Below are 16,601 nucleotides of genomic sequence, written 5' to 3'. Positions count from 1 at the left end.
AAGTTAAAAAGCTGATGTTGTCATTGCTGATTTGTATCTTAGCATTTATCATCATTGTTGTTACTGGCATCCCAGTAGCCACTACAGACCCCAGATGAGATTTGACCTTGATTTTGCTGGAACCTGCACAAAACAGTGTGAGGGACAATCCCGGCTCTGAGCAGGGATATTCTAATGTATAGGCTAATCTGAGAAGAAAAATGCAGAGTGGGATGGGAAATGGAGGCTCAGAGTGGGGAAATTAATTGCCTAAGGTCACCCAGCAGGAGAGTGACTGGGTGGGCAATAGGACCAAAGTCTTTCAAGGCCCACACCAGTGCCTGAACCATGAGACCATGCTGTTGTGGCCCTAGCAGCGATGAAGTCTGTTAGAAGGGGAAGACTCTTTGAGAAAAGTCTGAATCATAGAATATTAGGGTTGGAAGGGACCTCAGGAGCTCATCTAGTCCAACCCCCTGCTCAAAGCAGGACCAATCCCCAATTTTTGCCCCATATCCCTAAATGGCCCCCTCAAGGATTGAAGTCACAACCCTGGGTTTAGGGGGCCAAAGCTCAAACCACTGAGCTATCCCTCCCTCCAAGCCAGTAAGGAGATGAAGTTTCTCCTTGGGAGTCTGAATTTCCATGAGGGGTTAAACTGAGATGCACTCTCACCCCTAAAAATAAAAATCAAACCACCCAAATCATTTCTGTTGATTCAGGATAAAATCCAGCTCTATTTGAAGATTCTGAAGGAAGAGAGAGAAAATTTCCAGGGATTTAAATTGAATAGAGAGAAGAAAAGCCAGGAGTATCTGGTAGGTTCCTGTTATTAACCTGCATTGACATGGGATGTGAGGTTGGTTTGTAGGCAGATTCCCTTGTGGCCTTAGGAAATGTTGGCTTTTATCTACTACTCCGTTACCACGGATGCTCTGTGTGTATGTGTGCACTCACCTCCATACAGATGGCCTGAAAAATCCTCTTCTCCATCTTCAGATTCTAAGCTTTCATTTCTGGTAATGAATTCTTGTCCACCTTTTGTGGCTTTGACGAAAATCTTGCCAAAATGATCTGAATGTATCCAATGCACAGTTCTGTACCTGTCTGCACCTTTTGTTCAATTGATTCATTTTTTCTTTCCATACATCTGTGTCAACGTAGTTCTGTGTAGAGCTGAGTAAACAACAGGACTTTTCATTGACTGGAAATTGGGGAAAAAATGGTCAAACCAAAAATAATTTTAAAAAATTTAGCAAATCAGTGTTCCATTTTTTCTTGGGCAGAGTGTTTTGCTTCAATTTTGACCATGAAGAAGGACTTTTTGAAGCAAAAACTAATTTCAAATGGAATAATCAAAACATTTTCTTGATTTTTTAAATGATTTCTTTATTTATCTGCTTATTTATTTCTTTATTTATCCATCCAAAAAAGGTGGGTGACATTGAGAAGAATTCATTAAATATTTCAGAGTCAATGAATCTGCCTTTTCCCTCCAAAAAAGTTTAGTGCAAAAAATGTCACTCAGATCTAGTGCTAAATCTTGCCTCTGGCGGCCTTGGATCTGCATTTTTAAAGGCCCCTGGTAACACGATATCCTAACCATGTCAGACATGAGAATATCCCTTTAAGAGATATAGGGGCCAAATGGGAAGGTGTGAGAAAATCCTCTTTCTACTAATCACAGGTCACAGGCAAGTGTTAGATGTCTTAGAATGTGCAAAGAAATTCTCCCTCCTGCACACTCAGCACTCCATGAAAGGACCCCAGGCTCCATTCACATCCCAAACAAGCCCTTTCCCTATTTTCTTACAGAAACAGACAGAAACAGAGAGGCAGAAGATTTTATCTGAATTTCAGAAACTGCGGCAGTTCCTGGAGGAAAGAGAGCGACTCCTGCTGGCTGAGCTGGAAAAACAGGACAAGGAGATTGTGAAGATACAGAATGAAAATGTTACTAAACTCTCTGAGGAGATTTCCCATCTCAGTGAGCTGATCAGTGAGATGGAGGGGAAGTATCTGAAGCCAGTAAGCAAATTCCTGCAGGTGAGACAGAGTAAGAAATACCCCAGATCCCACCACAGGGACAGGACCATTCCCAAATTGTGGGCACTGGAGTCCAGCTGTCAGTGAATTCCTGAAATGTGCATTACAATTTTTCTATGACGAATTAGAGATATATAGATATGAGAGATGGAAAAGCCCCATTAGCTGAGATAATCCATGGTTCTGGGGCCAGACCAGAGCTTCTTTTTTCAAGATTTGCAAAATCCCTTCCCTGCAATCCTCAGTGTGTTTCAAGTGGGTCTCAGATTATTTTTCTCTCTTTTTCCCCTCTAGGATGTCAGAAGTACCTTGAGCAGGTACATGGCTCTTTCTCACTCCCACACACACTTCACATGCTGGGAAAGGACTTGGAAGCCATGTTAACCCCGCTTCTCTCCAGGGCTACATGGCAAAATGTGTGGGGCAGGTTCACATTTTGGATACAAATCTCTTTAATGAATTTAATCCTGATGTTCTCACTGTCTTTCTGTCTGAAATAGCTCACAACTGTGAATGCCAAATTCAGGTCAGATGCCAGAAAACAGGGCAGACACCCTAAACTGGAGGTATATTCTATAATTAGATTTCACCAAACCAGTAACGAACATGCACTCCTGGATCTCTGTATCAGTCTTACCATGGAGTCAAAGACAGTCCCCTTAGGATCTCCAGCCCTTCTTGGCACCCAGACAAACTGGGCTTTGTGATATTGGTCACTATACCAAATATCACATCACATTAGGTTACTCCCAACCACAAACGGTCAGTTACTTACCCTGGTCAAATTTGTACTCTGGATCTCACCAAAGACAAAGCTGAAGTAAATTCACTAGTAAACTAAAGATTTATTAGCTAAGAAAAAGAACTCAGACTTATTGAGAGGTTTAAGCAGGTAAAATACATTAACAGGTGAGTCAAAGTTTATAATTCCAAGATGATAGCAGAGATGTAGTAGTCTGCTAGTTTTCCAAAAGTCTCTCAGGGATACCCAAAATCACTTTGGGGACCTCCTTCCACTCACTCAGTATTCTACCCTCTTCGAATCTAAAACAGTTCAGAGATACAGGATCATTCCCTGGAATCAGTATTTACGGCTTCTTTCCACAAAAAGCAATCATCCAAGTGTTTTCATCACAGCATGCATTTTTCCTTTGTTGACTAAATGCAGACTGAGCCTGAAGATTTCCATTGTCGAATGCAATGACCCATGCTTTGAAGTCAGCATGCTTCTTCATTTCCTGTTCCAAGGCTCCAATCCTGTCTGATGGGCAATTAAATCACAGAGATATTACATTATGTATGTCCCTGTACTTAATTGACCTAGATCAAACGTGTGTGTTAGCATCAAGATGAGAATTTACTTGATGTGTAAAGTTCATGAGAACTAATGGATTGTTACATGCTATTACCTAACAATATGCATTATGTATGAGATAGCAGAGAACAGGTTACAGATGAGAAGACAATATCATTCACATTTCCTTTGAACTAGATTAATACTCAAATGAATTAGTACACTTAACATTTCTTTGATATTCACACAGAAGTGAATTGGCCTATGGCTTTGACCTGAGCTGGCCTGGTGGTGTCACACTGACCTTTTTTAGAGAAGACTCTGGAATTATCCATTCAGGGGGAAAGATTAACTTAAAGTATTTCTTAGAGATGTCACACAAACAACAGCCCCCCAAACAGTTAAAAACACAGAACATAGGGAATACTTATAGGATGGGGGACTCTAATGTGGGAAGCAGTTACTCTGAAAAAGATTTGCGGATCATGGTGGATAATCAGCTGAACATGAGCGCCCAGTGTAATGCTGTGGCTAATTGGGCTAATCTTATCCTTAGCTGTCTAAACAAAGGAACATCAAGCAAGAGTAAGTAGGTTATATTACCTTTGTATTTAGCATTGGTGCAACCACTACTGGAATACTGTGTCCAGTTCTGCTGTACTCAATTCACGAAGGGTGTTGATAAACTGGAAAGGGTTCAGAGAAGAGCCATGAGAATGATTAAAAGATTGGAAAACATACCTTATAGTGAGAGACTTGAGCAGCTCAATCTATTTAACTCAAAGAGAAAGTGAAGGGGTCACACCTTATCACGCAAGAGAATGTAATCTACCTACCTGATCACACAAAAGAATGTGCTTAAGGAGCTGATAAGCCTACCTATAGTATATAGGAAAAGCATCTGCAATATCTTGGGAAACTAATCTGAGAGACATACAGTCACATTCCAGGGTGCAGTCCAGACCAGAGAAGGGTTGTGTCACTGCCTGCCCTGCAGCCTTGGGTCCCTCACAATGCTTTGCTGTTGTAGCTCCCCCACTGGGCTGCTCTCAACTAGCCTACCAGCATGCAGGACACACCCTGAGTGTTTCTTTGTTGCTTCAGCCCTGGTCTAGTATCTCTGACCCCAACAGCCTCTCAGTAACATGCCAGCCACACTCCGGCTTCCACCAGCCTTGGTTACTACTTGCAGGGTGACCCTACCATATTCCCAGTCCTGAATTTTCCCCAAAACATGTGCTCTGCAATGTCCAACCCTCTCCTGAACAGTTCAGATATTAAGGTTCATTGCTCTTGTACAAAGTAATTATTCAACAATTTGCTACTTTAACTGGAGTTGCCAAACAGTTCAGTTTAAACACAGCACTGGATTGGTCTAGATTAAAAAACAAACAAACAAACAAACACAACAAAAGATGATAGGATTTAAATTAACTCACAGGATTTAAAGTAACTCACAGATAAGAGAGAAAATTAGAAGTGGTTTTAAGCAAATAGAAGTAAAAACATGCATCTAGAAGTCTAAAACAATCTAGCAAGTTTTGGTTCAAGGTTTTGTTCAAGAGGGACTTTCTCAGTCACAGTCTTCCAGGCAAGATTATGACTGTCCCTTTCCTTGGTCAGGATCTCTCCCAGAGGCCCAAAGATGTGTTGTTTTAGGTGAAAGAGAGACTGTGTGGGGTTTTCTGCCTCCCTCTTTTATGTGCAGTGTTGTTGTAGCCCAGGATATTAGAGAGACAAGGTGGATGCATTGACTTCTATTGGTGAGAGAGACAAGCTTTCAACCTTACATAGAGCTGTTCTTCAGCTTAAAAGCTTGACTCTCTCATGAACAGAAGTTGGTCCAATAAAAGATACTACCTCATCCACCTTGTCTCTCTCTCTCTTTTATAGTCCACGTGAACCTTTGAAATGAATAGGTACCTTGATGAAGAAAAGAAATTTGACAGTAAAGGGCTCTTTAGTTTAGCAGACAAAGGAATGTGAAGATGCAATGACTGGAAGTTGAAGCTGGGTAAATTCAAAAAACGTAAGGCTCGTATTTTTAACAGTGAGGATAATTTACCCATGGAACACCTTTCAAAGGTTTGTTGTGGATTCTTCATCACCAGAAATTTTAAAATCAAAATTGGATTTTTTTTTTTTTTTGGAAATGTATGCCCTAGTTCAACCGCAGCTATTGGGCATGGGACAGGAATTAATTCAGGTGAGTCCCAGAGCTGCTTGTACAGGAGGTCAGATTAGACAATCACAGTGTTTCCTTTGGGCTTAAAAAAATCTATGAATTTATGAATTAATTTTAATTAAGTTGAAAAATTAAGTCCACATTATTCCATTGTTGAGATCATTTTATACAAAGACTGCAACACAGGGTCAATTTCTTAAAGGGCCCAGTTTGTAATTAAGTTTGATTTATAGGCTAATTAACAAATTTGTGAATTCTCAGAAAATTAATTCTTCCCTCGAAGACTAAGTGCTGTAAATGTGGGGAGGGTAATGTATGGTTTCTCAGACATAACAAAGAGGTGGAATTCTCTGATTGAGGTGCCAAACAGAACTCTGCCTGAACAATGATGTGACTACTAGTGTCTGTATAGTGGAGATAGCATTCCTGAAGAAAGATTATTACCCTGGTCCCTGTACATTGGGTAAAGGGTCCAGAGTAGAGTAAATGGGGTTCTAAGAACCTCTGATCCAGCTGTGGGAGGACTGCCCTGGTGCAGCCTCAGGTTGTCCTGAGAACGCCTTTGCAGACCCTGGTGTAGGGGGCAAGCCAGGGTCATGGCTATTGGTACTCCTAATAGCGCAGCACAAAATCTCACCCCAGTCAACATATAGCAGTAGAAATACTGCTTTTCTTGCAGAATGGACTATTTTCAATAGCCATTCTTTAGTCTTCTGGGTATTTTTGACGTCAGGTGATGTCTCTACTTATTGGCATTTGTTAACATCAAGCCATTTCTGTTTCTCCTGCTACGACAATTTGTCTTGCTATTCTCAGGGGTTGCTGGGTTGTGGCTATTATACCTGATTCAGCTGTGTCCCCGTCTTTACCAAGAAAGACTCAAAACCTCGTCTTCACACCCAGACTCCACACAGCGCTTAAAAAAAAAGAAAAAAAAGAGGGAGACTGGTGTCAAAGTTTGACTCAGACTCACAATTTATCAGACCACTCTGTTTTATTAGCAAAGCTGCTCTGCTAATACATTTAGAAGTGAGCCCCCCGAGTGGGGCTTGTGTCTTTAAATTTATACAGTTTTTTGGAGAACAAGTTACAGAGAAGTTACAGACAAAAGAAGAAAAAGATTTTAGTCACCACCCTTCGAGATCCTTGAGACCAGTCAGGTATCTTCAATTACCTGCCACCCTTAACAATCTCCTTTAACAGCTTCCAGTTAACTTAACTAATTGCCCTTCACACCTTCCATTCTGATGCCTGCTTCTTAGACGTGCTGGCTCTATCTTAATTGCTTCTCCATTCAAAAGCTAACTGTCCCTACGTGTGCTCCCTCAGATACTTTGTAACATGTTTTGGCATGCCCTCTCATATACAATGTATCCAGCATGTCCCCTTATACAATGTTATACTTCCACACTGGTTTAAAAAAACAGCACACCAAGAAGCTCTTATTTTCAGTCTTTCACTTCTGACAAAGTGCAGTTTCTATAGTTGCTTCAGTACAATTACAGAAATCATTCCCACTCTTGAACCCTAATTTGCTGCCAGAAAATCAAGGTTGTTCTATGTACTCTGTATACTTCAGTTTAATGAACCCCACCCCACAAGATTACTGAGTGGTAGTGAGGAATGGGTTGTGGTGGATTTCAAGAAAAGTCAGAGGCCTTAATGGGGTGTACCACCACAGTTTACCATTGTGGAAATATCCAAAAGAATTGAATAGCAAATGATAAGCTTTCTATAGTTTCTTGAACCATTCTGGAGAACATCATGGAGAATGATGTCCCTGTTACAAAATTGTACTGTTTGGTTTCGAAAACACATAGGAAGGATGTGAATTCTATAGTTTTTTAGAGCAGTGGTTTTCAACTTGTGATCTGTGGACCCCCGGGGGTCCACAGACTATGTCTAAGATTTCCAAAGGGGTTTGCACCTCTATGTGAATAGTTTTAGGGGTTCCGCAAATGAAAAAAGTTGAAAACTACCATTTTGGAGTAATTCTTACAGAATGCTTACATTTCTATAGACCCCTATTGGTTTAATATCTGTTAACTTTATGGGACTAACATAGGGTGGTTACCTCCAGGGACAACCCCTCATGGCCTCACGGTGGCCCTGCAAGAGGCCTCTTTTTCAATTTCCTTCTTCCAGACTCCCCCACTCACTCCAAGCATAAATAGCCCTTTGTGGGGCTAGTACCAAAGTCCCACAACCATAATCCCGAATTCCCCAGCACAGTCCAAACAGTACATTCAATCTCCAGCAGCCCATCAACAGCTCTGGCATCTCTGATCATGTTCTGGATCTCCAGTATAGCTCCATCCCTGACAGGTGTTTGTCCAACCTGTTCTTAAAAAACTTCCCATGATGGGGAGTCTACAAACTCCTTTGGAAGCCTATTCCAGAGCTTAAATGTCCTTATATTTAGAAAGTTTTTCATGCTATCTAACCTAAATCGCCCTTGCTGCAGATTAAGCCCATTACTTCTTGTCCTACCTTCAGTGGACATGGAGAACAGTTGATCACTGTCCTCTTTGTTTCAGAGTAACAGCCGTGTTAGTCTGTATTCGCAAAAAGAAAAGGAGTACTTGTGGCACCTTAGAGACTAACCAATTTATTTGAGCATGAGCTTTCGTGAGCTACAGCTCACTTCATTTCCACGGTATGCATCCGATGAAGTGAGCTGTAGCTCACGAAAGCTCATGCTCAAATAAATTGGTTAGTCTCTAAGGTGCCACAAGTACTCCTTTTCTTTTTGTCCTCTTTGTAATGTCCCACCTCAGTCTTCCTTTCTCAAGACGAAATAGGCCCAGTTTTTTTAACATTTCCTCATAGGTTTTCTAAACCTTTTATCATTTTTGTTGCTCTCCTCTGAACTCTCTTCAATTTGTTCACATCCTTCCTATATTGCAGAGTCCAGAATTGGACACAGTACTCCAGCTGAGGCCTCATCAGTGCTGAGTAGAGCGGGACAATTACCGCCCATATCTTACCTACAACACTCTTGATAATACATTGCAGAACGATATTAGCCTTTTTTGCAACTGCATCCCATTGTTGACTCATTCAACCTGTTATCCACTATAGCTCCCAGTTCCTTTTCAGCAGTACTACCATACAGTTTGTTATTCCCCATTTTGTATTTGTGGATTTAGTTTTTCCCTCCTAAGTAAAATACTTTGCATTTGTCTTTCTTGAATTTCAGATCCATTCTTTAATCTGTTAAGGTCATTTTGAATTCTAGTCCTGTCCTGCACAGTGCTTGTAATCCCTCCCAGGTGACATCCTCCACAGATTTTTATAAGTACACTCTCCACTTCATTATCCAAGTCATTAATGAAAATATTGACTAGCATGGGACGTAGGACTGACCCCTCTGGGACTCCACTTGATACATCTCCCATTGTGACAGCCAGAGAGATAACTACTCTTTGAACTACTTTTTCAACCAGATGTATCCCTACCTTATAGTAATTTCATCTAGACCACATTTCCCTAGTTTGCTTATGAAAATGTCATGTGGAATGATGTCAGAGACTTACTAAAATCAAGATAAATCAAAGAAGGAAATTAAGTTGGATTGGAATGATTTGTTCTTAACAAATCCATGCTGGCTACTCTTCATAAACACTGATTTGCTAGGGGCTTACAAATTGATTGTATAATAATTTGTTTCAGTATCTTTCCAGGTATCGAAGTTAGGCTGACTGGTCTATAATTCCCTGCGTCTTCTTTGTTGTCATTTTTTTTAAAAATAGATAATACACCTGCCCTTATCCAGTCCTCTGAGATCTCATCTGTCCTCTGAGAGTTCTTGAAGGTAATTGCTCATGGTTTCAAGATTGCTTCAGCTATTTCCCTAAGTACCCTAGGATGAATTTCATCAGGCCCTGCCAGCTTGAATACACTTATCTTAATATTCTTTAACCTGTTCTTTCCCTATTTGGGCTTGCATAACATGTACCCTGCAGAGGAAGATTGGGGCCTGCATAGTATAATCTATTTGCACTGCAATTTAGTGGCAGAGGCCCCAATCCTGCAAACACTCATGCACATAACTTTATGCTTACGAGTGGGCTCATTGACTTCAATGGCATTTTTCATGTGCATAAAATTAAGCAAATGTGTGCCTGTTTGCAGGATCGGGACCAGAGTTTGTAGTAATTTATACACTGGCTCTAATGTGGCTTAGAATCCCCATTGTGAAGAAGGTTCCTGGAACAGTTGTAAAAGAGCTTCTTGTGGCACAGTTCCTGTGGGAGATCCAGTATTTAGTAGCGATATCTTTGGCAAGGGGGTTAAATCCCACTCTTCCTCCTGCATAAGGCTGGGAAAATTCAAAACTCCTCTTTGTAATTATTCTTGCATCAGGGAGAATGCTTCCCATACTTGTGTCCAAACCTAGGCCTTGAATCTAGAAGGTACTTGCACATATGATTGACTTAAAGCGTGTGAGTAGTCCCCTTGCATTTAGTGGGACTACTCTCATGATTAAAGTTAGGCATGAGTTTAAGAACTCCTATGAATCACAGCCCTAATGAACACTTGAGAACAGGCACCGCTCTCTGCACCAAATGAAAACAAACTACATTGACAAAGGGTGTTCCATGACTAACTTAAAAAAACAAAGCACTTTATTTGGAATTTATTAATTTGTTTTGTCTTTCAATAATTAAAGGGGACTGATTACCATTAAAAAAAAAATAACTGATTGGCTATTCACCTTTGAAAGATGGTATTTGTAGTGCTATAATAGCAGACAAGAACTTGGAAAATAATGAAGAAGCATAAACATGCAAATTACTGCAGCTAATTGGCTGTGTCTTCTTACGCCTTCTGAATTATTAAATTATGATAGAGTAAATCTGCCACATTTAAATATATAGTGACGAACATAGTTGTGTTCTGCGCTGTAGAGCAAGACTTATAATATGCTACTATTTGTTCCCTAATTTGATGGTAAACTGTTCTTTTTCTTTGCATTTGCAAGATACTTGCAATGTTCTAAAAATGTACACGGTATATGGAGCTCTGATCATGCAAAATGGCACCATTACATTTCCTATTTCTAGTCCTGATTAAAAAGAAATGATGCAATTATTACAATAATGCTAACAACAGCTTGTGCTGTTGGCCCTAACATTTAATCTGAATGTATTGAGTCTAATCCTGTAGACTCTGACGTATGTGACTATTTTACTCACATGAGTAATTCTGTTGACTTCAGTGGGGTTATTCAGATGCATAAATGATTGCAAGCTTGAGGCTGAGAAGGATAAAATTAAATAAATAGGCTTGGCTTGAATTATTTTTTTCTTTTAACTTCAACAGAATTTGCACAATAACCTTCCTAATAGCAATTCTCTAATTGTGATTTATATCCCATCCAAAATCTTCATATGAGGTACTCATAAAATGCTAAAAATATGACTTTGGGGCTGAAATTTCTCATGCTTAGTTTCAGCCCGGAAATGATTTTTTTTTTTTTTAAGTTTGAACAGAATAGGTTTTCAGCTATTTTTGAGTTTTGTGATTGTGAAATAAGTTTTGTTATACTGATTGTGTGTTACATATATAACAGAAGTGCATGATGCTTTATGAAACAAATTAGGATGAAACCCCTATCCTGAGAAGCTTATAAGTCCCAAGCCTGCAAACATTTGTTTGCACATTGACCTGCGTGGAACTACTTAAAGTTATGTTCTTGTCTAAGTGTTTGCAGGATCGGGGCTTGTGTTATGGTGACAGTAGGAGATGGCAAACACAAATGATGACTGGCATGTGAGGTAGGGGGAACAAAGGTGAAAAAATAAGTTCATGTGGTAACTTGTTTTAATTTTTCTCGACATTTTGTACTCAGAATACTCACAAATCTAACACTGATTGACATGGCCCTCATCACTAGTATCTGAGCGCCTCAAAATTAATATATTTTATAGTCACAACAATGCAATGAGGTAGAGTGGTATTATCTCCATTTTACCAATGGAGAATTAAGGCCCAGGGTAGGTTAAGTGTCTTCCCCAAGATCACACAGAAAGTCAGTGGTTGAGCTAGGAACTGAACCAATGTCTCCTGAGGTCACTGCACTACCTTGCTATCCAAGCAGACTTGTTTGCACCATGGATGTGCATGGGATTCTCATGATATTTTCTAAGTTTAAAAAAAACCTGATTTTTTAAAAAAACATCAGCAACTCTAGCTGTCAGAGTCAAAGTCTAAGGGGCCACTAACTCATTCAGTCTGAATTGATCATAAACCTCCAACACCACTCAGAAACTGCACACTAAACCCAATAACTGGAATTAGAAAATATTAAAGCTCACAGGAGACAAAACTATTGTCTGCCACAGGCAGAGAACAGAGGGAGCATGGTGCACCAGTGCCCCAGGTCCCTGTAAATGTTAGGGAAATGATTAAATGAGATATTCCCAGATAATCCTGGCAAGCAACCCATGCCCCATATTGCAAAAAGAGAGGCAAAAATCAGCTAGTGTAACTGCCAATTTGATATGGGGGAAAATTCCTTCTCAGTCCACAAAAGGCAATCAGTTAGACCTTGTGCCTGTGAACAAGAACCAACCAGACAGCCAAGCATGTGAGAAATAATTATCCACCCCACCTCAGAGCCCTGGCCCACCCTGTGCAGTGTCCCATCTCCAGCTGTGGACATCCCTCATGCTTCAGAGAAAGGAAACAACCATCCCCTCCCTCCCTCCTTCAGTATACATTTGGGGGAAAATCCCTTCCTGACCCTCGCAGGTGACCTACTGAAGGCCTGAAGCATGAGATTTAAGGAACATAAAACATGATCCAGAAGAGACCTTCAGGGCTGTTGAGCCCCGGTCACCCCCACCACAAGTAACCCAGTCATAAAGTCCCACTCAGACAAAAAATTGGAACTTATGGTAAACTCAAGAGTTTAGTGTGGAAGATGAGGATTGGCAGAAATATATTGAAAGACCGGGCTATTATTTTCTTGCAAATGAGATTATAGGATAGGACAAAAAGAAAGCAGATTTCCTCAATTTTGTGGCAGTAAAACCTACTCTCTCATAAAGAGTTTGTTAAAGCCTCAGAAACCAGGAGATAAAAGTTTAGGAGACCTGAAAAAGATCTTAACAGAGCACTACACAAAGCCAAACATTACTGTGGAACGTTTCAAGTTTCATAGTAGGATGAGAAGACAAGATGAAAGCATACCTGTGTATGTTGCAGAGCTGAAATGATTAATGGAATATTGTTCCTTCAGAAATGTCCTAGAGGATATGCTCTGGGACAGATTTGTTTGTGGTATAAGTATTCAAAGACAATTGGTGGTGGAGATGAATTTAATCTGTCCCAAAGCAGTAGAACTGGTAACAGCAATGGAAGCAAACAGTGAAAAATTTGCAAGATTTGCACTTACAATGCAGGGGAACTCAAACTGACTCAGTTAAATGGGGAGTCTCTGTAAATTGAAGGCTTTAAATCAAGATTTGAGGACTTTGGTTATTCAGCCAGAGGTTGTATGTCACTGAGGTTCTGTGGCCTATGATATCCAGGAGGTAAGGCTAGATGGTCAGGATGGTCCCTTCTGGCCTTAAAGTCTATGAGTATAAAAAAGGCAAAGCAAGCTGAAAAGGACTCAGGCTCCAAAGGGTGTTTCTGCTGTGGAGAAGCTCATTTTTAATCTGTTTGTAAATTTAAAAAGGCCTAGTAACTCAAGATTGCACACTTAGTCAGAAAATGCAAAGGTGACTATCAAACAGTATCTCAAACTCAGGAGGGTAGACTCCAAATGTCCAGAGGAAAAGAACAAAAACAGAGGACTCTTTTCCTCAAGGGGGAGGAGGTACATACTATGTATTCTCTGAAAGGAAAGAAAGTCAGTCCTTATGAAGTAATGGTAGAGGTAAACAGTCAATCAGTATCCCTTGGGGAGGGAGAGCTCAGTGGTTTGAGCAGTGGCCTGCTAAACCCAGGGTTCTGAGTTCAATCCTTGAGAGGGCCATTTAGGGATCTGGGGCAAAAATTGGGGATTGGTCCTGCTTTGAGCAGGGGGTTGGATTAGATGACCTCCTGTGGTCCCTTCCAACCCTGATATTCTATGATTCTATGAGTACAAATGGAAATAAACAAAGGGACTTCAGCTAGTGTGATCAATGAATATACATATCATCAGTGTAAAGCAGGACTGAGACCTCTAGTTAATGCAGGAGTGATCCTGCATACCTAAACCAGGAACCTGTCCTGGTGGTAGGTTCTGTGCTTGTCCCTGTAAAATATAAGAGCCAAAAGAAAAAGGTTACCAGCCCTAATAAACTAGGGAGAAAGTCAGAATCAGTTAGGCAAAAATTGCTTGCAAGAACTGAATCTGAACTGGGAGGAAATTTTAAATTCTAGGAAGTCTTGAATGTTCACCCAGCTATTTTAAAAGAAGGGTCAGAGGCTCTGGATAGAGTAAGAGTCAGGATTTATGTCCAGGATGGGGTCAAACCAAAATTACTTAAAGCAAAACCAGTTTCTTATGCCCTCAGAGAAAAGACAGACTGAGTTAGACAGGCTGGGGGAAAGGGAATCATGTCACCATCATTTCTGAATGTGCCACACCTATCACACCCAGGGTTAAACCAAGATAAGACCATCCACAACTGTGTGGATTATAAAGCCATGGTGAATCAGGTCTCCAGGTTAGACAATTACTCCATTCCAAGGACAGAGGACTTACTGGCAGTGTTAGGTGGGGGTTGAAAAATTTAGTAAGTTAGAAATGTTGCAGGTTTACCAGAAGATGAGGCTGAAGGAGGACTGTAAAAAAAAAAAGAAAGAAAAAGAAAAGAAAAAAAGTACCACTATAAAACACTCAAGGGATTATATCAGTACCATCAATTACCATATGGAATATTAGCAGCACCTGGAATTTTCCAGAGGGCTGTAAAAATTTGTTGAACCCACATGTTGTAGTGAGGATCGATGACATCCTCATCATAGTTGGAAGTGATGCTGAGCATCTGTCAACACCGGAGAAGGTGTTTCACAGATTGTAGGCAACAGGACTTCACTTAAAACAAAGTAAGTGCTTTTTTGTAAGCCGGAAGTGATGCACCTGGGTAATAGGATGGATTAGAAGGGATTCATGGAGCTCCAGTCGGTATGGAAGAGCACATTCATTGCTCTCCACAGCCTGCCATCCACTAATATGCATTTCCATCTGGCATCTAGGGCCCCCGACTGACCACCCCCAGTAAAGGAACAAGTACATGAAAATATCTGGAATGTAAGTAAATAAATATTTGACTGCTGTGAGCTTTGCAAGTGGCCAAAAGACAAGGAGAACGGGAGACCCGACTCTATCTCCCTCTCCCCTTCGAGCAAGATGGCTGATGTGGGCACGGCAGACACATCAGATATCAAAGCCATAGCACAGCTGACTTACTTCAATTGACTCCTCTCTGGAAGCGCTGACAGGATGCATGAATGAAACAGAAGGGTGAATATCAACGGTGGAAATTCAGGTACAAGGGCTCTCTGCCCAGGTGCAGAGAAGCCTCACAGACTAATCTTCTCTTAAATCAAAAGTGGCAGACATTGAGCAGAGGTCTTGCTGCCATGATTTGGGCATTATAGGAGTATCTGAAAGAGAGAGAAAGAATTTGTTTCCCATCTCCTTGCAGAAGTGCTCAGTCTGCCGGAGGATTTTAAATTTGATGTAGAGAGAGCACATAGGTCCCTCGCTCCTAAGCCCACCTCAAATGCCAAATCTCACACATAGATTGTCAATTTTCTCAGATTTACTGTAGAATAAAAATACAACAGCTAGTTTGTGGGGAAAAAAAACTGTTTGGGGGAGACCATAAGAATGATTTTTCAAGATTGTGCAAAAGATGTGGTTGAACAGAGATCAGCCTTCAGAAGAGCAAGGGTACTTGCCAAGCACTGAGGGCTCAAATATTTTCTGAAATTTACAGCTCAGTTCCCTGTCAAGGTGAGGAAGTGAATCTGTTCCAAGAGCCCCAAGAAGCAGAATGTTTTTAAATAGCCTGCAGTGAACTGAGTAGTTGTTCTGTTTTACAACAAGTTTACTTCTTATTTGTTATGTCTGCCCTACTCGGATACATAAGCTTGTCTAGTGACTGGGACGCACTTACTCGGGTTATCTTTTGCTGCAAGCTTTTACTCTCAACTTTTGGGACATGTAGATCAATTCTCAAATGGCTGAATGTGAAACACCCTAGCAGGGGAGTTGAGGGAATACCTCATCCCAAACTGATACCATCAGAATGATGTATGAGCAAGATTAAGTGCCTTTGTTTCTGTATTTGTGTTGGGGGAACTGATGAAACATTTGACAACATCATTATCAAGGCAGAACACCTTCTATGTGTTTTTGATTATATAAAGGTCTGTATATTAGCTAGGTACGGACATACACTAAAGGAATCACCAGAGTGTGGTGCAGCTCCTGTTGCTCTGTAGAAATTTGAAAGCTCTGGTTCCACTTTTTAAAATTGGTGCCAGTGGCAGATCCTGCTGTGTCACCCATCTCACTGGGGGTTCTCAAATCCTGGCAGCTTTACATTCCACGTACTGGAATTGCAAGAGACAGCTCTCCTCCCTGCAAGATGTACGATATCTGGCAGCTCATATACCTAACAGATGGGGACTATTCATACTTTTCCCCTCTCTGTGAGTTCATTTCAATTTACTTTTGATCTCTAGGGATGTGGTAAATTCTGTAACTGACTCCTCCATTGATGCAATTGCTGTCTCTGATGATGATCCTCTACTTCTTTGAAGAACAACAGTTTTGGGCCAGAAAGAACCATGTAGATGAAGTTTGAATTCCTCACTTTTAGTACATCCCCATTTCAAAATTTTTATTGAAAAATAAATTAGCCTGTTCATGAAGACAAATGACCCCCAAACATCTTCTAACAGGCTCAAGCAGGGTGGCAGTACTTAAAATTAAAACACTTACTAACAGATCACTTTAGATTGGATGCACCAAGACTGCCAGAGGCTCCAGATCTATGGAGAAATGCTTCATAAACTCCCCAGGTCCACGTCCGCCATGCTTTTCAGAACCCAAAACCATGACTATGATCCAGAGACAGAGACTTG

The 16,601-nt window shown here is 40.7% G+C and overlaps 1 long non-coding RNA gene across 1 annotated transcript; it reads right to left on the bottom strand.

The window, feature by feature from the left end:
* Positions 1–1,897: 1,897 nt before the first annotated feature.
* LOC311530666 lies at positions 1,898–15,068 on the bottom strand. The gene is made up of 3 exons (XR_014714053.1): positions 14,917–15,068; positions 6,347–6,420; positions 1,898–3,286 (listed from the first exon to the last, which is right to left on the bottom strand). It is a non-coding gene; the product is annotated as an uncharacterized lncRNA (long non-coding RNA).
* Between the last annotated feature and the right edge of the window lie 1,533 nt (positions 15,069–16,601).

This window comes from Lepidochelys olivacea (genome assembly GCF_965140295.1).
Source record: "Lepidochelys olivacea isolate rLepOli2 genome assembly, chromosome: 14".
Classification (NCBI taxonomy): Eukaryota; Metazoa; Chordata; order Testudines; family Cheloniidae; genus Lepidochelys; species Lepidochelys olivacea.
This window is presented reverse-complemented; position numbering and strand designations above follow the sequence as displayed.